At 42.8% G+C, this 23,718-nt stretch overlaps 1 protein-coding gene across 2 annotated transcripts in view; it reads left to right on the forward strand.

The window, feature by feature from the left end:
* DPH6 (diphthamine biosynthesis 6) overlaps positions 1-23,718 on the forward strand; it is a 409,504-nt gene that overhangs the window by 154,537 nt on the left and 231,249 nt on the right. The window lies entirely within an intron of this gene.

Consider the following 23,718-nt stretch of genomic DNA (forward strand, 5'->3'; position numbering starts at 1 on the left):
ACAAAGCATTATTAACTCACTGTGAGGTGACTTTTCTTGTTAATATTTTTGATGAAAAGTCATTGTCAAAGAAAACTCTTATTTACCAGTGTGTTTTTATTGTATATACCAGAACCTCATTTCACATGTGGACTCTGGCACAAGATGGTATTGGTTCTAAGTTTGAGAAGCAAAGAATCTTTTCATTAACCTTCACACCATCTACTTTTATTTTAGTCAACTGCACAGTAAACTGAATTTCTTGTAAAATGAAATATTTTCTCAGTTTAAATTAGACAGTAGCAGTGCTATGATACTGTAGCTGATACACACAGAAAACTTAAGATAATATTATCAATAATTCAAAGGGATTCAGTTTTTCACTATATGATTCCATAGAAAGTGCGCATTACAGCAATAAGACTATAAACAGATATTATATTTGTCATGGGACCAATTTATGCTGCAACTTTTCCCAGAGCAGAGATGTGGCAGGATTGCACATGCCACATCTTCCAGTCAGGTTTAGAGTGGCTGAATGCATCACCACTCTTCTGCCAGCAGGTGGCAAGAGAAAGCACACATGCATCCCTTGCTCTGGTCATGTGTTTTTAGGTTCCCCTGATCCTTCCAGTGCCAAACAGAGCCCCCGTTGGTTGTTCAAATTGATGGTGGTAACACATTTCTGGAAGAGAATTTGATGTAATTAACTGGCTTGTGCCCCTCACTACTTACCTGCATCTCCACTGCATTTATGCTGCCGCCAGTGACCATGAACCAGAGCTTTCACCACTGTGAGCTGCTTTGGATTTGTATGTGGTTTTCACCTTGCTGGCCTAGCATTGTGAACTCATGTGTAACATTGAACAGAAAAAGAGATGTAATCAGGCTCTGATGACCACCTTGCCTACTTCCATTCATTCTAGGTACAAGGAAGACGTACTTGTGAGGGAGAGGTTTGTATGTAGTTGCTGCCCAGCAATGGCTACCTCCATGGCTACCTCCAGCTCCCAATACATGGCAGCGGCTGCTGCCCTGAAGATTTTTTGGCCACAGATCAGTACATTGTGGCCAGGCAGATATGGGAGTGGCTTCAAACCATGTAGCAGTTTTTCTAGGTCAGGGAGATGGTCAGTGACTGGTGGGGACAGATTATAATGGCTGCCTGGGACAACAAGCAGTAGCTCACAAATTTCTGTATGTTCAGGGGCTACTTTATAGAGACTGATGCCAAGCTTGCCCTACACATACAGCAGCAGACAATGGCAATACGGTCTCCCTTATCCATAAAGAAGCGTGTTGCTACATGGAGGCTCACAACCCCAAATAGCTTCCAGTCTGTGGAAAGCTATTTTGGGGTTGGCAAGTCAATGGTGCAAGGAGGTGTGTTTGGTGATCCAATGGGAGATGGCCTTGCATATCATAAACCTTGCCTACCCACAAGAGGTCCTAGATGGAGTTCCCAACCTGAGGTTCTCTAACGGCCTTGGGGCTGTTGATGGTACACCTTTCTCCCATGTAATGTGGCCATGACTTCATCAACCAGAAGAGCTACTTCTCAATTGTGCTTCAGGCAGTTGTGGACCACTGTGGCTGTTTCCTACACATAAATATCAGCTGATTGGGCATGGTGCATGCCAGCATATTTAGGTGCTCCGTTCTCCCTGATCTGCTGGAGCAGAGGTAGTTTGCCCCTGGCCTGCCTGACATCAAGCTGGAGGACTGTACTCCCACTACTGATGGGAGACCCTGTCTACCCACTGCACCCCTGACTGATGAAGCCTTTCATTGGATGCCTGGATGATCAGAAGGAACTGCTTTAATTACCAGCTTGGCAGCTGCAGAATGGCTGTGGAGAGTGCTTTTGGGAATTTTAAAGCTCAGTGGAGGAGCCTGAGGACATACCAGCAAGAGCAACATGCCCTATTTTGTGATCTCTGCATGCATGCTGCACAGCATCTGTGAGGCCAAGGGGGAGCCCTTGATAGTGTACTTCACTACCCTCTATCACCACCTTGTACAGTCCAACTGAGACACTGTAAGGGGCGTGATTAATCTGTGTCTAGTTTAACGCTGGCCCGATAACTCAAAAAAGCTGCAGACAAGCATCTCCTGCACTGCTCAAAAAACATGGAGCAAGCATCCTGCACACCATACAAGGAGTTTGTGGTGTGCTGTAGAATCATGTTGGGAGCATATCCATAGGGATATGGTCTCACCACTACTTCCTTCTCACCACCACCCACCCACTGGCCCACTCTGTGACCCACCCTTTTCCATGGTGAGACATCCATGGATTGCATGAACTACATTCACTGGAATGGGCAACCAAAGGGAGCTTGGACTGATATTTGCAACTAGCATCAGCATTTAGAAAAGTCCAGGATAGTACAAGCAAAGTCAGTGGTTACTAAGAAGGAAACCTGAACTCCCTGGTGATCTGCACCAGCTGATCAAGAAGCAGACCTGATGATTTAAGAGCTGCTTGTTTTCTCTTTCCTTGCTCACTAGCTTGCAATGTATTGCTTGTAATAAAGTGACTTGATTTATCCCTAATGAGTTGTTTGCATGGGAGTGAAAGGCATCAGTGCTACTTTCTTAGGGTGTGAGCCAAGGCAAAAAGATGAAGATGCTGGCAAAGGGGATGATGTCTTGTGGTGGCACTTTGGTGTCATAACATCTGGGTATGAAGCCACAACTTATGCTTTATCTTGGCTTCTAAGCATGAGGCCAGGTATAGCAGGGAGGCTGTGCACTACAGCCATTGTGTTTTTGCTAGGATGATAGATGAGGCATTAAGTAGGCAATTAAACAGTGTTGTAGCAGGTCCTGGCCTCTAAAGGCAGCTGAGGCGCCCGCTGGTGCCCCTTGAATTTTGCCCCAGTTTGACTCTTTCACCCTCTCTTCTTTGTCTCCCACATCTTGATGTAATTATCATAGAATCATAGAAAATTAGGGTTGGAAGGGACCTCAAAAGGTCATTTAGTTCAACTCCTTCCTCAAGCAGGACTATCCCCAACTAGATCCTCCCAGCCAAGGCTTTTTCTAGCTGGGTCTTAAAAACCTCCAAAGATGGAGATTCCATAACCTTTCTGGGTAACCTATTCCAATGTTTTACTTCCCTCCTACTGAGAAAGTTCTTCCTAACCTAAACTTCACTTGCTGCAACTTGAGACCATTGTTCCTTGTTCTGCTACCACTGAGAACAGTTTAACTCCATCCTCTTTTGAACTACCCTTCAGTTGCTATCAAATCCCCTCTCAGTCTTTTCTTTTCTAGATGAAACAAGTCCAGTTCCCTCAGTCTCTCCTCGTAAGTCATGTGCCGGAGCCCCTGACCATTTTCATTGCCCCCCCACTGGACTCTTCAATTTGTCCACATCCTTTCTGTAGCGGGGGGCCCAAAACTGAACACAGTACGCCAGATGTGGCCTCATCAGTGCTGAATAGAGGGTATAATCACTTCTCTTGATCTGCTGGCAACACACTTACCAGTGTGGCCTGTGTAAACCCCAGGTCCTTTTCTAAAGAGCTTCTGCCTAGCCAGTAAGCCCCCAACCTGTATTAGTGCATGTTCCATCCTAAGTTAAGGACTTCGTACTTGTCCTTATTGAATCTCATGAGATTAACTTTTGGTCCAATCCTCCACTTTGTCTAGGTCACTGAATCCTAGCCCTAACCTCCAACATATCTACTACTTCCCGCAGCTTGGTGCCATCTGCGAACTTGCTGAGGGTGCACTCTATGCCCTCTTCCATGTAGTTGATGAAGATAATGAACAAAACCGACTCCAGGTCTGACCCCTGCTGCACACCAAGGATGGACCTCTGGGGCACTTGATACTGGCTGCCAACTAGACATCGAGCCATTGATTACGATGCTGTGAGCCAGACAATCCAGCCAGTTTTCTATCCACCTGATAGTCCATTCATCCAACCCATACTTCCTGAGCTTGCCTGCAAGTAAGTTGTGGGAGACCATATCAAAAGCCTTGGCTAAAATCAAGGTACACCACATCCATTGTTCTCCCCACATCCACAGAGCCAGTCATCTCATTGTAGAAGGCAATCAGGTTGGTCATGCAAGACTTGCCCTTGGTGAATCCATGCTGGCTGTTCTTAATCACCTTCTCTTCCAAGTGCTTACAAATTGATTCTTTGGGGATCTGTTCCATGATTTTTCCAGGACTACAGATTACTACAGATTACAGATCACCTCCCCAGACTGTGTTGTCAGGTGCAGTAGTCTGGAAGCTGACCTTGCCTGTGAAGACTGAGGTGAAAAAGGCATTGAGCACTTCAGACTTTCCTGCATCCTCTGTCACTAGGTTGCCTCCCCCATTCAGTAAGGGACCCATACTTTCCTTCGTCTTCCTCTTGTTGCTGACATACTTGTAGAAACACTTCTTGTTACCCTCCACTGTAACTCCAGTTGTGCTTTGGCCTTTCTGACCTCATCTCTGCATGTCCAAGCAATATTCTTATACCCTCCCTAGTTGTTTGTCCAAATTTCCACTTCTTATAAGCTTCCATTTTCTGATTTAGTTTACTGAAGAGTTCCCTGCTAAGCCAAGCTGGTCTTCTGCCATACTTGCTAGTCTTTCTGCGCATCGGGGTGGTTTGCTCCTGCACTTTCAGTAAGGCTTCTTTAAAGTACAGCCAGCTTTACTGGATTCCTCTCCCCGTCAGACTGGTCTACTGCCTCAGACTTTCACTTCTGGGGTGCAGCCCTGGTCCTGCCCTTCTTGGGCTCTAGGCCCCCTGGTCCTGGTCTCACCCTCCTCTGGCTCAGCTACTCAGTGCCTTAGCCCTCAGACCTCTGATTCCTGGCCCAGGCTAGTCTGCTTGATGCTGAATGCCCTAATGGGTACCCATCCATAGCCTCCACACCTCCTTCATAGCCAGAGTCTGGTCCTCTGGTTAAACTAAAAGAAATAATGCCAGCCCAGTGTTTTAAGTAGCTAGGCTGCTGCAGAAGTCCGTTTCCCAGTGTCCACCCTTCTATGAGCTTTTGAGGCACCTGCTGTGATCCACAGCCTCCCCCCTTGGCTACCTTGACTGGCAGAAGCTCTCCCCCATGCAGAATTGAAGGCTGCACACCCCTGTGCCTCACAGACCCAGGCTGGTAACTCCTGTGCTTCTCTTCGTGCAGTCAGGTGTTCTCCTGACCAGCCACGGGTGTGTCCCTCAGCGTAAGGAACAGTTTACTGCACTTAGGCCTTGCTACCTTCCCTCTTACAGCTAACTCCTTTTTAGCTGCTGGGACCCTTTCTGGTGCAGTCTGTCTCTTAAAGTAACAGGAGCCCCTGGCTCCATGATACAGGGTTCAATCACCGACTAACTAAAGTTGGACTCACAGCACAATGACAGTTCAGAGTGTTATAGATGCGCCCCCAAAAACAAATGAAAAAAAAGAAGTTCTGTTAATCCTCAGCTGTGCTTAAGTGGTACCTACTAGCACACTACACTTGCGCAAGGTGCAGGGCTATCCTTAGGGCAATTACCCTGGGCCCCATGCTTTGGAGGGTCCCACAGAGCCAGGTGGAGAGGCTGTGGCTGCAATTTAGCTCACCCACCCACCTGATGGGTTGGGTGGCTCTTTGCCTGTTCCAGCTGGAAGTTCTGGCTGCCATCTCTCCCACCACATCTGGTTTGCCGGGGCTTTCACTCTCCGGCATGAGTGTGCCATGGGACAGAGAGGGGGGCACCACGCAGGCTGCTTTCCCCTGGCCCCGCACCCTGCTGGGATCATTTCTGACAAGGGGGAGAGGGAGGGGAGCATGGCAGGGTAGTCTTCAAGCACAGTTATGGTTCCAGAGCACTCCAAATCCTCACCTAATACCCACTCTGTTGCCCAACCTCTGGGCTGCCATTTACCATCCCCAGCGGCAGAATTTGTTCCATTTTTGGCACACTGGGACACTGGATCCCTGTTGAGAGATGGCTGGCTGTGACAGGGATACTGAAGACAGGGGTTGGAGAAGCCAGGTAACTCCAGGCCTTGTTGGCCAAACCTGGGTCTATTTTAGAGTCCACATGGCTCATACGGATGGCCATTGAGTCCTCATAGCTCAGGAGGATGGATTTGGGAGTCCCCAGTCTGGCTTACTGCCCAGATTGATGTGTTGGCCTGCAGGAGCTGTGGGCCTTCAACCACGATCACATCAGTGTCTTTGTCATTCTTCTGGGTGGTGCAGGCTACCGTTTTTGGACAAAGGTGTGGAAGTGTTCCTCACATTGAGTGCACCTGACCCCGTGTGCTCTCAGCACTGTTACCATGCTGTGTTCTCATGAACTGCTGCTTCAGTACTGCACACTTGGTTCAGTACTGGTCTCAAGTCAGTCATATTCCTGAGCTACCTTTCCTTCACAATCTGTTCATAGACCACTTTGTTTTGGTGGCTTGGCAGGGACACCTGCTGGTTCTTGATCTCACCCCCACATAGCAATGAGTTCCACTGCCTCCCTGGCTCCCACATTTGTTCACAGTGCTGCAGTCAGACTGAAGGGCCATGGTCGAGGGAGTATGTAAATCCAAAATTGCTGCAGTTGGGTGGTGGATAGGTCAGATGGTTTCTTCAGCAGCCAGAGGGTTAGTTGGATGGAAGTTTCTAGGGATTGATGGGAATCAGAACTCATGGTAGAGGTGAAATCTTTCATTAGGCCAACTAGATTTTTGCAAAAAAATTCTTTACTTGCAATCTTTTGGGCACAAGCGCCCTTCTTCAGGCCTGAAGAAAGGTGCTTGTGCCCAAAAGCATGCAATTAAAGAATTTTTTTTCGCAAAAGTCTAGTTGACCTAATTAAAGATTTCACCTCTGCCATGAGTTATGATTCTTTTTGCCTCTTGACCAATGCAGCTACAACCTGGATGCTTGGAGATTGATGGCATTTGAGGTTGTTGTGGTGATACAGGCTCTGAGGATGATCTTGGGTGGGTGGTGAGCATGAAATGGCTGGCATGTTACCGTGCAGGACAGTTAATTGGTAGGGGAGGTCACTAGAGGTCTGACACCTCTGGGTGGTAGAGTTTTGTAATCAGGGCAAGAGCAGCAACACAGAGTTCAAGAGGGGCTGGGATTCGGAATAAGGCAGTGGATTAGAGGAGTAACCAGCCTACTTGTCCTGAGATTACAACTGTTCAGATGTCCTTTGTGATAGTATGGGACAAACTGTTACTACCTCTTATTGTATGAACTTTTGGGGGGCTTTGTCCCACAAAAAGTGACAAGGATGTCTGAATACTCATGCTTTGTGCTACAAAAAAGCATTTTCTCTCATGACAAAGCCAACGTTTGTTCATAATCTATGAAACACGGTTATGACTGCCATTTTACTAGAGGTGCTCATATATGTCTCTTGACAGGCTCGAGTGCTGCAAACTCACACATAACTAAAATGATGCTAGCAAAGTTCAGAGACAAAATATGTTCTTTCTTAAAGGGCTGTTTTACCAGTCTATTTTCTACTGATTATTTTGCACATGAAAATAAAACATTCTTCCTTCTGTGTGTTTGTAAATGCCAACATGTTTCATTTACAGATTTTTGTAAGCTTAAAGAATTTATTTTTGAAAAGTTGGTTGTGTGATATTTCTGAATGATTGAACATATTGACATGTTGTTTCAGTTAATTACATGGTGAGAATATTGTAAAGAGTTGACAACTGTGTTACAAAATAATGTAAACTTTTCATTATGAACTTTATTGCACAACCCTAAAGCTACACAGTAAAGATATTTAAATGTGACTACATAGTTGCATGGTTTTCATGTCTTTTATATGATAAAGACTCATACGAGATTTCCTTGATGGCTTCTTTTCTGTCAGGTATTCTCTGGAAGTATTTCTTCCTTAGGGTCTACCTTATAGACTTTTTATCTCTAGGGAACATGCTTCTTTATATTTCTGCTACACTTGGTATTGCTTGTGGGTTTTTTCCTATCTGATTGTAGGTTACATTCCACTTTTAAAAAAAATTTGATCAGGATACTTTATGAACAAAGATTTTTATTGAATGATGCATGTGGTGTGCTACATTTGATCACTTTTGAATGCTTCAGGACTACATGGCCTATTTTTGCATAAGAGAGAGCCCTTATTTAAGAAATAATTGTTATGCTTTTATGAAATAAGTTAGACATTCTTTTTTGTATTTCATTCTGTCTCTCTGAAGGCGTAGAAAGTCTTCCTGTTTTTTTCCCCCTATATGGCCTCAATCCTAGCTTTTTAATACTGGAAATAATATTCCCCATTTCATTCCATCCACTTCTTCTTTGGGATTTTTAAAATGTAAAACCTTTAAGTATTTGTGTGAGGGACTTGGAAAATGATGTCAACCAACTGTGTGAAGTGAAACCAAATAAGCTGAATAATAGAAAACTCCGGTGAGGGGGGAGTAGAAATATATTAATATTTCTTTGGGGGCACTGACTTTATTGCTTATGGCAAACTTGATGCTAAAATGCACTATACATCACTACAATGTGACAGGCTAGGGAAAATGAAAAACACAAAGCTTTACATAAATCAGGCAAAAAATCGTATTAAAATGCATAACATTTTATATAAGAATCAAGATTTTACTTTTATCTATTCAGAAGCTCTTTTCCTCTTCTTATGTAGATGTTTTAGATTTTGTTAAAGCCTCGCAGTTTCAAGCAGTTTTATAGTAAATCATATTTCAAATTCATTGTAGACAAAGCCGTCACATTCTTAGAGGTAGGGTTTACAGGAGCATGGCTTGGATTTTGGTATATGCACTAATGTCTTGTAGAGTTAAAAAAGGAAAATAGTTTGTTTTCCACTGTGATGGTCTCATGAGAAATTACATTAGAATCTTTTGGCTTTAGATTAATTTATTTTGTGTCATGGTATAATAAGCTTGGTTTTTAAGAAGTTGTGAATATGGAGAAGCAGTCAATCTTTCAAGAGCATAACATGCCACTAACTTAGCATAGTTTAACTGCAAAATGTTAAAGAGATACTGTCAAGATTGATAAGCCTTGCAGCATGATACTTTTCCTCCCTATTATGTGTTTACAAAGCCCATGACAAATTTTAAAAATCAGTCAATAATTCAGCAATTAGGATCCTGCCCTACAATACCAAATCACTGTTGGGAAAGAGAAATCCACTTCAGTAGAGAAACCAAAATTACTTTCTAACTTTCAAGAGATTATTAAAAATTATTAAAAAATATGTGTACATTACGAAGAATATCTGAAAGTAGCCATTTGTGTAATCATTTTGGAGAATCCATTAATAGCCTCTATAATCTCTCGAAACACTAAAGAGCACTGTGATATGTGGATCTAATAAGTAAGATATCAGTTTTGCAGTACATATCTCACTGCTGAAATGATAATATCTGTATTTTTGAGCTTGTATTCTATATTTAAACACCTTTCATCTCTTAGTAATATGTCACAGGAATTACTTTTAATTTTTTTATTTGACTTTTATACTAATTCCTCAGTTTTGGCTAGTGTGCTTTGGTACAGTAATAGTAGTCTCTGCTGTCTTTGCCATTCTGTAATCCATTTTCTTCAGATAAATCTCTTCATGTTTAACTACAAAGACTGGGTGGAAATTTGTTTTAAATTGTTTCTGGCAGCACAATGAGCTCTTGTGCCTCAGGGAGAATAACATTTTATTCACTGTTCTGGTTTAATACATTACTGTGCAACTTCAAGATGTATTTTTGCATAATAATTGAAGTGCTTTTCTTCCCACCCTCTTTTCTTTCATTACCAGTGATTCAGAAGAGGCTAAAAACATAATTTATCTAATATTTGTATTAAACCTGTATAAAAAGTTTGGGTATCAGCCACTTAAATAAGCTTTTTTCCCAAGGTATATTAGAAACAACTTAATAGTAAATAATAAGGTTATTAATAACACATTCGTTTGATAGTCCACAGAGGCTTCGTTTACTTCTTCATAAAAACAAGGTCACCATTGTGTTTTACATCACCCATACATCAAGCTTCATCAATATTTTACCTGTTCTATAAGAGCTGGGCTTTGCACAATGAAAATGTGAAAAAGCTCTTTACTTCTTCACTTTGTCTAGAGTTCTTGCTGTTGATCCTTACGTGCATATCATTGGTGAAATCTTGACCCTGCTGAAGTTTTGACAATTATTTTGCCATTGTTTAACTAGATATTTGCCAACTTAGTCTCATGTCATAGTTGGTTCATCTACAATAAAGTGATTAGTTTTTTAACCCCTGCACCAGATCACAGGAATTAGTGAGCTAAATATGTTATTATGTGGTAACTATTTGTTTCTGTGGCAAATGCATTGATGATCTCAGTCCATTTCTTAATTAATGTGTCCATATTGCAATTGCAGATGGCACTGAATTGTATCTTTGCTTATATTACTAGAGAGGCCAAATATTAAATTATTTTTTTACTTCAGCTATACACCATGGCTGAAGCATAGGTTGGAGCAATGTGGAGAGGATTTTAATCTCTTGGTCCATCTTTCCTAAATGGCTGATTTCACTGAAATTGAGGTAGTGTTGTGTGTTGTGTAAGTGGCTGAAGCTGGCATATCGTGTGACTGTGTAAATGAATCAGTAATTTTGGGCAAATTGGTGAATTTGACAATATTGATAACTGCTTTAACTGAAGGAAATTAGATGTAATGATAGAGGTGACCAGCTTGGGATAGCTTGACATGCTTTAAACATTCTGAAATTTCTTGGCACAGAGAAACTTCAACTTAAGTGTGGCTTTTCCATTAAAACTTTTTTAAATAAAAAGTGATGCTTTACTCGGACCAAAACACTTTTTTTCTAACACAAATAATTATTTAAAAAAAAAATTAAAACTTCAAGAGGCTTTGTTTTTAATACTTTGGATTGAAATATTTCTATTTTTTCTGGTCAAAATTATTTTTCATTTCAAACCTTTCTTCAGATTTATTTATAAACTAGTGAATTGTCTGTCAAGAATGACTGGGGGGGGGGGGGGAGGACAGAGTGCCACCACCCTGCCCCACCGCCACCTCCCAGGAGCAGGGGGAGAGGGGAAAGCTTGCCCCACCATCCCTTCTGTCCCCCTCTGCCAGCACTCCATGCTGCTGCTGCTGCTGCCTTTAGCACTACTGGCCTCACCCTGTCCCCCCGGCCCTGCTCCTCAGAGGTGGCAGAATGCCACCATGATGGTGGGGATAAAGTGGGGGGACCAGGCCAGCACTGCTAGCCTCGCCTCCCCCCGCCCCCATTCTGGTCCCTCCATCCCTGCCGTCATGGCGGCACTCCACACTCTAATTAGTTGTTTCACCAACCAATTAGAGTGGTCCAAGAACATTAGGGACTGACAGACAGATGGACTCAGCCTTTTATTATATAAGAAATATTATATTTAAATTACAGTTTTACAAAAAGCTTGAAACAAAGTTTGTGCTCATCCTGAATTAATGATAGGATATTATGTGGGTTTTTTCCCTGAGTCCTGGTGGCACTGTACCCAGCAGCCCAACTTTTGACATTATCCACAATCCTAAGAGTGGATGTATGCCAGAACTGAAGGAAAGATTAGGCTTGTTTTATTCCTGAATTTGGGAGTAGAAAGAAGGAAAGGGATGTAGTAATTTGTCTGCCTATAAATAGAGAGAGGAAGTATGTTTGTTCTGGCTTTACTTGAAGGATGTATGCTGGTTTGTGAGACAGGCAATCCATCCCTATTATTTACTTACCACAAGTTGAGGGTCATGTATTTATTTATATACTATTTTGGAATTGTCATGTGAAAGGAGTTTCAGGAGTGCAAACACCTATGCCTCAGTAACAGGTTATTAAGTCAATGGAAGAATAATTTTAAAATATTTGTACATGTTAGAAAATATGGCTCCAAAGTATTGCCATGTTTTATGTCCTAAAGGAGCACAGTCCTGCATATTAGATTTGGTTTAACTCCATCTGTAATAAACTGTTTATGTCCAGCTTCTTAGAGCATGACATTTTCTGTTAATCTCCATTTGATCATGCTTCTCATTTTCAACACTACTATGAAAATCCTGAAGAACGAGCTTTGCATGTATTTGTACTGTGTATTTTAAAAACAATACTTGAACCATAAGACTTCTTCACCATGTGTTCACACTCTGTCAGATATGTGAGATGGGAGAGAAAACAGGAAAGTTTTTCCAACCAGTTTGCTGCATTCCTATTGCCCATTTATTCCTACTGCTGCTGAAGCTTATGGGGATGTTTTTGCTGTCATCACGTAGCCTTTTCTTTGGTCCACCTGGGTTTCTTCTCTGCATGATAGTTTATTTCACTGTTATCCAATTTAATTCAAATTAAAAGTGAGCATGTTAAGCATCGTACCCTCTATTTAATTCTAGATTTGGTCTACCTCTACAAGAAAGGTAGTATTTTTTCCCTCTTCCTTTTACCTATAAGGGGACTTTTATTTAAAATAAGTTTCCAAAGCAAGTCTAGCATATATACACTTTTTAAAATTCTAAGGGAATTTTTATGTATTCTTCCTCAGTGTATTTATTTAACAAGGTATGTAATCAAGGTAAAAAGTATAGAACAAAGATTATCATACACTTTCCTCACTCCTTAAGAGTTCTCTATTCTTGTCCTGTTGCTATTACTGTTCAGAAGAAGAACTGTCAATTTTAGATTTTTGTAGTAACATGCTCTCAAGACAACTTGTGTGTTGGAAAACTTAAGTCAAGAAGACTAGCAGCGCTAGACACTGAGAATTATTGTTGTTGGGGGTGGGGAGATGTTCCCTATAAAGCACTGCTGTTTAGATATTTTAAAGTAAAATTCCTGATCCAAAGTTCTTATAAACAAAATCCCTCACCATGGGAGCTCCTGTGTATTTGCTTAATTTTATGTATGTCTTGTTGTCACTGGACAGTTCATGTAGGTACAGTTAAGCAGATGCATATATTTTTAGGTGTGGAGACAAAATTAGACTGCTATCACAACATATGTTAGGAGAGAGTTAAGGAAAGAGGAGAGACAATATTACTAATAGAAAAAATTGATTTATGGTAAAGCAGACCTTATAGTTTAATTGAATGTCTTTCTTGCAGTCTTGTGTGTTATTTTTTTAAATAGATAGACACCAGAGAGAAAATAATTTGTTGAAAGCTAATCCCTTTATGGCAGTCTCTTGATGCTCTGTTCTGTTTTCAACTTCATAGTCAGATTGCGTTCTCTGTAGGCAGGAATGGCAGGCCAGCATTTCTGCTGTATCTGAAAACAGCTACTAAACAGGATCTGGCAGTTCTACCTACACTGGCATTGAGCCCATTGCCTATGCTAGTGCCAGGTTCCATACTGAAGCCTTCTGAAGCCTGCACCTGTGCTGCTGTTGATACTGATTGATTACCTGCATTGTTGGAATAATACAGGATTCAACCTTGAAAGAAACATTGCCATTTATCCTCTACCTTGAAATCAACAGGACTCCATAACTATTTGTGCAGTCCTTTGTGTATTTTTGTGACATTGTACAATCTCTGATGCTTGACAGTAATTTCCAAAAGGTATGTAGATGAACAGGTGTTGGTGCAGATACGTATAACTATATCTTTACCTGTAAATATACATTGACAGCAATATTATACAGGTATGTGCTTGCATTTTTACATTTTATATAGGCTTAGTGAAATATAAAATAATACATTTAAGAGGGAAAAGGGATGTACTAGTGAGTGTTATAAAAGGCTCATATGGCATATGTTTGAGATGCTTTGGCCAGTCACAAATGGCAAAGTCACAAGAGTAACACAGGTCATCCCATGGAAACTCTGATATAATTGGCATTACCCATCCCATCATCATGAATTCTGTCTGAAGCATGTATTAGAGATTTATGTAAAAGTGTATGTGTTACAAACATGAAATATTATCAATGCTGTTTTTACATTCCTTCATATATGTAATGCAAGGTATGTTAGTATCAGGATTTACAGGTAGACAAATTGCAACAAAATCACATAATAAACTTTCTTCTGCAAGGCAAGTTGTCTTTTTAATAGCTGATATTTAATGATCTACCAAATCTTGAAACCTAGGAGTACCCCATTTGAAAGGAAAACATTCTTTAATTTCGACTTACATGAGGCAATTGTTTTTGATCATGATGGGCCATAATGCATCAGGCCCTAAATCTCACACTTGTAGAGGACTGTTTTGATTTTGAAAAGAATTTCCAGTTTTGGAGGAAAGCAGGCAAAACAATTATGGTAAGCTCTTTTAAAAACAAAATGGCGAGCAGTGCCTTGATACTGCCATTACTGTCATATTGCCCATACACATGCTTAGGCATGAGAGAGGATGTAACCTGACTTTAACAGGGAACCCATGACCCTGTTATTGTAATAAAAAGAAGGAAAGAAACTCACCGGAGGGACGCCAGAGGCGATGACATCATCCACCAGTGCCAGAGGACTTTTCACTGCACCTGAAGATGTTAATCTGTGAATGAGAACCAGACAGCTTTAAAAGCTGAAGAGGATGCCAGATCAGACCCCTGGAAGGGAAATGAAGAGATCCGGATGCCTGAGACTATAGAGTGACAGAGCTGAATTTGTGCGGAGGCGTGAAAGGAGACAGGGAGTGGAGTCTCCCCTGCAGGTGTTTTGAAAAGCAGCTAAATACAGTCTGAACCAGAGATTGAACTGCCTGCACACGTGGAATGGGTAGATGAACTTTAATTAGAGACTTCTTTTGAATGAACTTTGGCCAATTCAGGCTAATAACAAAATAGACTGGGACAATTTATTTGTAGGACAAAAATGGGAAAAAGGGGTGGAAGCCCAAGCCCTAAAATTGCAAGGTGACTTATTAATGATTAGCCCTGAGTTTGTGTCTTCCAGTGAGGAGGTCCACATTAGATTGCCTAATAGTCTATCTTTGGAGTTTCACTATTTAGAAAATAAGTGAGCACCCCAATAAAGAAGTGATCTGAAAATAAAATGTATAAGATGACTGACTTTGACTATAATTAAGAAATATCAAAGTTGTCTGTGTGTCATGGTTTGAATTCACTCCATCAAGTCATGGCAGGGGAGAATACACCCAAGTAGGAAGCTCTGATTTGAAGGGTTGTTTTTTTTTATATGCATATTTAATTGGCTTTAGGAACACCCATTAACACTGACATTTATGATACTATAGTTCAGAGCTGATACTATGGCAACACTGTCCCCTGAATGTTCATTTTGGTTCCAGTGCTAATTTCATGAAAGACATCCAGGAAGAAAGGTGGGGGTGTGGCGGTTTATGTCAAAGAACAATTCACATCCTTAATGAGCAGCACTGAGTCAGAGGAGGGGCAGACTGAAGTGCTCTGGGTCAGAATACAAGAGGGTCAGGGGAAAGGGACTTAACAGTGGGGGTCTACTACAGACCACCCAACCAGGAAGAAGAGCTAGACCAGGTCAGCTCACAGAGGCAGTTAAGTCAAAGGACATGGTCATCATGAGTGACCTAAACTATCCGGACATCTGCTGGGAGGAGCAGTCAGCCAGGTCTGACTGCTCACATAGGTTCCTAGCCATGTTACAAGACCTCCATCTAACCCAGGAGGTGCACAGTCCCACCAGGGGAAATGCCTTGTTAGATCTGGTCCTGGCCACAAACGATGACCTGGTGAGGGGACTATGAGTGGTCAACTACCTGGGCGACAGCAATCATTGCCTACAGGAATTCACCATCCAGCACAGGGTAGCAAAGGCCTGTAGCAAAACAGCAGCCCTGGGCTTCAGGAGGGCGGATTTCATTGAGCTAAGGAGACTAGTTGGGGAGGCACTGAGGTCCCGGAGTGGTGGAGAGTTTGGAGTCCAAGAAGAGTGGTCGTTCCTGAAGGACTTGATTCTCCAAGCCCAAAGGATGGCAATCCCTACACAGATCAAAGGAGGCAAAAGCCCCCATGGTTCACCAAAAGCATCCAGGAACGTCTCAAAGCTAAAAAGAAGGTGTACACCCAATGGAAAGGAGAGTCCATCACCAGGGAGGACTATATCTCCATTGCTCAGGATTGTAGGGGGGTTGTTAGGAAGACCAAGGCGGAGATGGAACTGGGACTAGCAACCCAGATCAAGGATAACAAGAAATCCTTTTTTAAATACATAGGGGGTAAAAGGTAAAAAGAAGGTTCCGGCTAACGTGGGGCCTCTGCAGGAGACACTTGGAAATCTGGTAGGCGGCAAAGCTAACATATTTAACAATTTCTTTGCCTCCATTTTTCTGAGTAGGGACCAGGTCCCCCCCAGCTGGGATCCCCTGTGGTCTTAAGGGAGGCACAGCTAGGCCCAGGGTCAGAAAGGACCTAGTCAGGGAACTTCTGATGGGACTGAACATGTTCAAATCAGCAGGTCCTGATGTTCTCCACCCCAGAGTGCTGAGGGAATTAGCTAAGGTCATTGTGGGACCCCTGGCACAGCTTTAAGAGCACTCATAGTGCTCTGGCAAGGTGCCAGAGGACTGGAAAAGGGCCACTGTGGTCCCCATTTTCAAAAAAGGGAGGAAGGAGGACCCAGGAAATTATAGGCTTGTTAATCTTACCTCGGTACTGGGGAAGCTCTTTGAGAAAATTATCCAGGTGCAAACAAGGGAGTGTATGCTTAGGGGCAACCAACATGGGTTCATTAGAGACAGGTCCTGTCAGACCAGCCTGGTGGCTTTCTATGACCAGGTCACAAGATCACTGGATGCAGGTGTCATGGTGGATGTAGCCTTTCTGGAGTTTAGGAAGGCCTTCGACACTGTCTCTCACCCCATTCTCATTAAAAAATTAAGAGATTGTAGTGTCGATGCCTACACAGACAGATGAGTTGCCAATTGGCTGGAGGGCCACACCCAGAGAGTGGTGTTGGATGGGTCATTTTTGACCTGGAGGGATGTGGACAGTGGGATCCCCCAGGGCTCAGTCCTCAGGCCTGCACTATTCAACATCTTCAACGACTTGGACAAGGGGGTGAAAAGCACCTTGTTCAAATTCGCGGATGACACTAAGATGTGGGGATAAGTGGGCACGCTAGAAGGGAGGGACAGGCTGCAATTGGTTCTGGACAGGTTACAGGGGTGGATGGATGAGAACAAGATGGGATTCAGTACTGACAAGTGACGGTACTACACCTAGGGAGAAAGAACCAGCAGCATACCTATAGGCTGGGGAACTCCTTCTCATCAGCACAGAGGCAGAAAAGGATCTTGGAGTCATAGCCTCCAAGATGAACATGGGCCGTTAATGTGGGGATGCAGTCAGGAAGGCTAACTGCACCTTGTCATGTATCCACAGATGCATCACAAGCAGGTCCAAGGAGGTGATCCTCCCCCTCTATATGACATTGGTCAGGCCACAGTTGCAGTGCTGCGTTCAGTTCAGGGCATCTCACTTCAGGAGGGATGTGGACAACATCCAGAGGGTCCAGAGGAGGCATGATCGGGGGTAGGAGGGCAGGCCCTACGAGGAGAGGCTACGAGACCTGAACCTTTTCAGCCTCCACAAGAGAAAGCTGAGAGGGGATCTGGTGGCCATCTATACACTGACCAAGGGAGGCCAGCTGAGCACTACTAGGAGTAACAAGGAATAACGGTCATAAGTTGACGGAGAGTAGATTCAGGCTAGATATCAGAAGGCACTACTTTACAGTCAGGGTGGCTAGGAACTGGAACCAACTACCAAGGGAAGTGATGCTCAATCGTACCCTGGGGTCTTTAGAAGTAGGCTAGATAGATTACTTGCCGGAGTCGTTTGACCCCAGCATTCTTTCCTGCCCATGGCAGGGGGTCAGACTTGATGATCTGGTCAGGTCCCTTCTGACCCTACCAACTATAAAACTATGAAACAAAATTAATTAAAGCAAGCTGTCCAGTATTGTCTGTGCTCATATCAATGCTGAGGTGAACTGTTTCCTTTCATCTAGATGTCGTGGTCCTTGGCAAGGTGTGGCCTTAGCCAGCTTCTCTGTAACAACTAAACCTGTCATGTTAGCTTTCTTGGTTGCTTTCATGCACTGTAGCAAGCCTTGTGTTTGAATCCCTTGGAGATCTTGGTCACATTTCTCTTGAACCCAGTTAGGCCAAACTTCTGGACTCCTGGTCAGGCCAAGTTCTGGAGATACCAGACAGCCTGGAGGAGTCCCATGTTTTCCTACTGACTTCAGTCCAGTTCCCATTATCTGGATTTATATGGTAAACATTACTCCTTCTCCACTATAAGACGTGTGGCAGCGAAGATTGCGCTGCCCACTCAGGGGAGACTCTGAGGGCCTGAAAGAAGGGCCCCAAAGATTATAAGGGAAGCCAGAGTGGGTGCTCTGGACGCAACTACTTAGTTAGCAGGTGCTCTGGACGCAAGACAGACCAGAAGGAAAAAAGCAGGACACAGGAAGATCAAAAGTGCCCTGATTTATTCATTCCTGTCATTCTGGTTGGCTGGGCATGGGACAAAAATCAGTTAGCTGCCGCACCAGGAACAATGGAAAGGAGGAAGAGAACGAGAAAGACAGAGACACGGGAAGAAGATCAGAGAGAGTCTTGAGAAGAAACAAAGACAGAGACTATGACTTGGGAGGGGTAAAAGGAGGAGGATAGGAAACTCCCTCCTTTTGAGACTCGGAGGAATCTCCATACTTACCTGAACAGGGACACAAGAAGCAATGGATGGTGGGATCCACCAAAGCAATGGTTGTTTCAGCCTGGGAACCTGCACGAACAGAAAACAACTAATGGTGAATGGCTGTGGAGCAGGATAGGAGACCTGGAGGAAACCAGAGACCCACAGTTCTGCCACCAGCCAAAATTTAACAATAAGAATAAGAAAGGAAATAGGCAGTCAGTAGCACCCAGGGTTAACCAGGTCATAAGAAAGGGCGGAACTGAGCGAAGGAAAAGAAAATCCTATTTCGGCCAAAGGTCAGCAGCCATGAAGAATGGCAAGCCTCTCTCTTTTTTTTCCCTTTTACATCAAAGTCATGGTACGTGAGATGTGGTGGATGTACTGAGTAAAAACCTTAATAAAAAGACCCACTGTGACCTTGAAGCTAACACACTTCAAATCTGGACAGCTGCATAAGCAAATAACCTAATTGAGTTAACCACTCCGCTTACAGCATGTCTGATTAATGTTCCAGGTGACTGTGGTAATGGTTTGGTTTTGTGGGCCCAAAGTGGATGTACACAGAGTTGGTGATATTAGTTGGGAAGAAGCAATCCAGTGGGTTATCATGTTGGTCTTGTTCAGAAGGTTCCTGGACAGCAACTTCTGGGCCACTATCACTTCTTAGTGCATGAAGTCTTTGGTCAGGTGATATTTGCTACAGGGGTTTGGGTACTGTTGCCAAAAGGTCAGCTTCTTTGGCAGTCCTTCCCAGTCAAGAATGATGGTCTTCCATGAATGTCTTATCTCTGGGTCCAAAGATGGCTGATAAGACCGATCTGGGATTGACAGACTGTTGCAACTTGCGCATGTGTTTCCATGTGGGGTGGGTGGCTCCAGATTCTCGATTCAGTTCATGATATGCTGTTTCTGTCACTTCTGCTTTTCCATCTACTGTTGTCATCGTCAGGTTTCAAATTACTGAAATCCTTTCAGCAGCCACTTCCTCCATGTGGGGTGGTCCTGGGTGATAGTTTCCTGTGCATTGATGGAAGCACATCAGTGATTACTTGAAAGTCTGCTTCCGAGTGAGCACAACCTACAGTATCATTAGTGTATCAGAGCTTGATGATTGAGGTTGGTTTTGGCTCTGATTTGGCTAAGGTTAAACAGTTTACCATCCATTTGGTTATTCAGCTCCACTCCAACTGGAAGCTTATTGGTGGTCAGATGTAGCATTGTGGTAAGGAATATCAGGAAGAATGTGGGAGTGATAATGCAACCTTGTTTAACTTCCATCTTAACTTCAAAGGATACGCAATATTTTTGTTACTGAGAACAACCACTTGCATGCCATCATGGAGCAGGCAAAGAATGGTGACAGATTTCACTGGGCATCCATACTTCAGAAGGGTCCTCCATGGTGCTTCTCAGCTGATGGAGTTGAAGATTTTTTGTGTGGTCAAAGAAGGCCACATAGCAGGGTTTATGTTGTTCCTGGCATTTTTCCTGTAGCTGGTGAGCTGTGAAGATTATGTCAGTTATGCCTCTTGATGCCCTAAACGCATGCTGAAATTCTGGGAGGAGCTCTTCAGCAAGTGGAAGGATGTGGTTCAGGAGGGTTCTTGCAATGATCTTTCCTGTGGTGGAGAGCAAGGTGATCCCTCTATCATTTCCACAGTTGGACTTTTCTCCTTTCTTGAAGATGGTCACAATCATAGCATCTCTGAGGTTATTTGGGATTTCCTCATCATTCCAAATCCTTAACTAAGCGCATGGAGTTGTGATGTGAGCTTATCTTCCTCTGCTTGATGATTTTGACAGATTCTATTAGCTCCAAATGCCTTTGCATCCTTCATGGCTTTCCTCACCTCATGGAGTTGATATAGTTGATATAAGTCTGCCAAGCACAAAAGACCTTGTGCTTGTGGTCCATCTACTCTTGGATCTCCCAGTCATTCTCATCAAATCAGTCTCGATGCTTTCTGGTAGAGAATCCAAGTGTTTCTTTTCAGGAGCTATTTATGATGGACTTCAAGGTACCCCATGTCCAACATTGTTGTTAATTAGAATTTGCCATTTTTTCATTGCGGAAGTTGTGGAAGAGGTCTTGCTTGATTGGGTCCTTGAGTCCTTGGACATTTATCTTCGTTTGCCATTACTTCTGCTGTAGCCATCACTTGGGAGCCAGTTTGAGTGACATTCCTAAGCAGATGAGCCAGTGATCAGTCCAGCAGTCGTCAGCTGCTCAGGTGATGTGGACATCCTTGTGATCCCAGGCACAAACAATGACATAATCAGGTGCCAGTGCTTAGATTGTAAGCACTGTGTTGCCATGTCTTATGTTTGTTTTTCTGGTGGAACAGGTGTTGGTGACAGTGAGTCCATGTTCTGCACATGCAGTCAAGAGGAGAATGTTGTTGGAGTTGACCATTCTTTCCTTGCCGATGGTTCCATTCCAGAGGTTCAAGTCCCTACTGACTGGTGTTGAAATTGCTAAGAAGAATAAGTCTATCTTCCTTTGGAACATCGGAAAGGGCTTGGTCAAGGCTGGCATAGAATTCCTCCTTGATGGCAGCATCAAGAGTTGGGGCATACGTGCTGTTGACAGTGATGTGTCAGCTTTCCGCCAGTTAAAGATGGAGAGTCATGAGTCAGTTTATGAGTTCATTCTTGACAGCAAAACCAACTCTATGAAGCCAGCATTCTCCTTACTTGTTTACTTTCCAGAAGAAGATATAGCCACCTCCATGTTCTTTGAGCTGCCTGTCTTCTGTTCACTGGATCTCACTCAGTGCAGCAACGCTAATGTTGTCACTTGAGTTTTCAAGCCATGGTTGCAATGCACCACTCTGGGAATTCACTATTAAGATTATCCGTGAGGGTCCTGATGTTCCAGGTCCCAAAGTTGATTGTGTGTCTTTGTTGATTTTCTGCAGTAAAGGTGATTCCACTGGACACAGTTATCCAGTCAGGAAGAAGGTAGACAGGCCATGTTTAGGGCAACTTTTCTATCCCCTTCCCCATGTTGGGTGAGCAGAGATCCTGAAAAGGGCTGCTGAGTGACAGTCACAGTTGCTGAATCACACAGCTGCCTTGTCCAAATGCTAGATGATCCTTCTTATAACTTCTGCTGTCCTGCCAGTTCATGACTAGGAGCTCCCAGACCTCACAATCCTTTTTCTGTTATCACTAGCTGGTCACCAAAGGGGTTGAAAAAATGTGCTGGAAAAGCTGATTTCATGGAAGATGCCTGTATGTGATTTCTTTTACCATAGAGAAGCTGTTGCACATAGCTTCCACATGGTTCTTGGCAGAACGGGACCTTAATCCAGTTGCAAGGATGCCAAGACAATTGGAGATCTCATTCTGCTGCAGCCTTCATCCTCCTTCACAGCCATTAAAATTTTAACATCATCTTTACCTGCTCTGCTGTTGAGGATGGTAGACCCATGGCTTATTTTGGTGACCACCTGTTCTCACTATGACACCACTGTCAAAGGATATATGTGGCTTTTCAGCAGAGCTGTACTGCTACCCAGCGTGTCCAGAGGTGTTGGATAGAGGAGTGACCTTCAGGGAAGGTTAGAAAAGCTTAACAGCTCTCTATGCAGGCTGCTATGAAATGCCTCCACCCCAAACAGGTTGTGCTGTGACCCGTTGGTCCCTAGACACTAGGGTGTGTGACCCACAGGGGCAACTGGGCTCTGTCGTTCCTTGGGTCCCCACCCTTTGCCAAAAGATAGCAAAGATTTGTCTCTAGGTGTTTTTATTTGGTGGCAAAGATTTGGCTTTCCACTTGTGCATTTTTCCCCATTGCTCCATTATTTTTTAGATATATTTAAGGGTACAGAGGCTCTTAGGCAAGCCCTCTAGGCAGCAGCAAAAAAAATACTAATGGAAATGATAGACATTGTAATTCATTGACTGGAAAATAATGCAATACTAGTATGTTGTGTTGCAGTTAATATTTAGAGAGCCTATTTCTTTTATATTCCATTGCAGTCTTCATCTTTACACTATTATGTTACATTTATTTGACTAGCTTTAACTTTTCATATACAATTGGCTCATATAAAATAGATTATCAACCTGACTTCCACACCTTTCAAGAAGGAATGGATAAAATGAGTTCTAATCAAAGAACATCAGCCCCTCTTAGAGTATAAGTTTAGTATTTACAGCTCTTACTAAATTCCCCTTGAGCCTTTTAGGAGGCAGCAGAGCTAAGGTTCCCCTCCTTAGTAATGACCTTTCTGTAATTTAGACTTTCCTGAGAATTTCCAAGCATATTGCTTTCACTTAACTGGATCCTCTTACTCCCCTGTGAAGTCAGATATTTATGTAAATGTTGAATTTTCACTGCAGACTTTTGACCCAAGCTACTTTTTTTTTCTTCTTTTTTTTTCCCTTTCCACAAGCTCCATTACTTAAAAAGTGCATTATAATGCTGGAGTAAATGATTTTGTATTACCTTAAGGAGAGCAGAAAGATACAGAAAATAGTACATTTTGCTATTCATGACAGCCTAATGTTCAAAAAGGGCAGTGATTTCAGTGCATCAGTTTTTGCATGTAACACCTTTGACATCTTAAAGAGGCCTTGCTTTCAAAAGTGAGTAGCACAATAGGGCTAATTTAATGTTACATGGGAATCTTTCATTCTGGCCTTTACCCACTTCTCCATGCTTTGCTATGTAATAATCATGTTATTTAATATGTAGGGTTTTGTGTGTGATATTTGAATACTTGCAGGGTTTTCCCAATAGGTTTTGATTAATGCGAAAAACTACCATATTTTCATATCCTATATTCATTTCTATAAGTTTAATTTTCTTTATTTGTCATTGTTGATGGTTTAGCATGTGAAAAAAGGGCATAATGTACACAGTGATATCAGTTACTATTAAAAAAAGTCTTTTAAAATTATGACTTAATAGCAAATAAAGACATTGCTATAAGTGAATGTTAGTTAAGAACTCTGGAAAAAGTTCTGCCTTAAGGACCTTGTTACACATTGCATTTTGAGCTGCTCAAATGCTGATTGGTGTTAGTAGTGGCTTTTGTGTCACCATAAGGCCAAAAACCTTCTCTGACTGTTCCCTACCTGCACAACCGTGACTTGCCACTAGAGGGCTGGCAAGCAGGACCCTG

This window comes from Crocodylus siamensis, chromosome 2 (genome assembly GCF_052110815.1).
Source record: "Crocodylus siamensis isolate JL-2025a chromosome 2, ASM5211081v1, whole genome shotgun sequence".
Taxonomy (NCBI): Eukaryota; Metazoa; Chordata; order Crocodylia; family Crocodylidae; genus Crocodylus; species Crocodylus siamensis.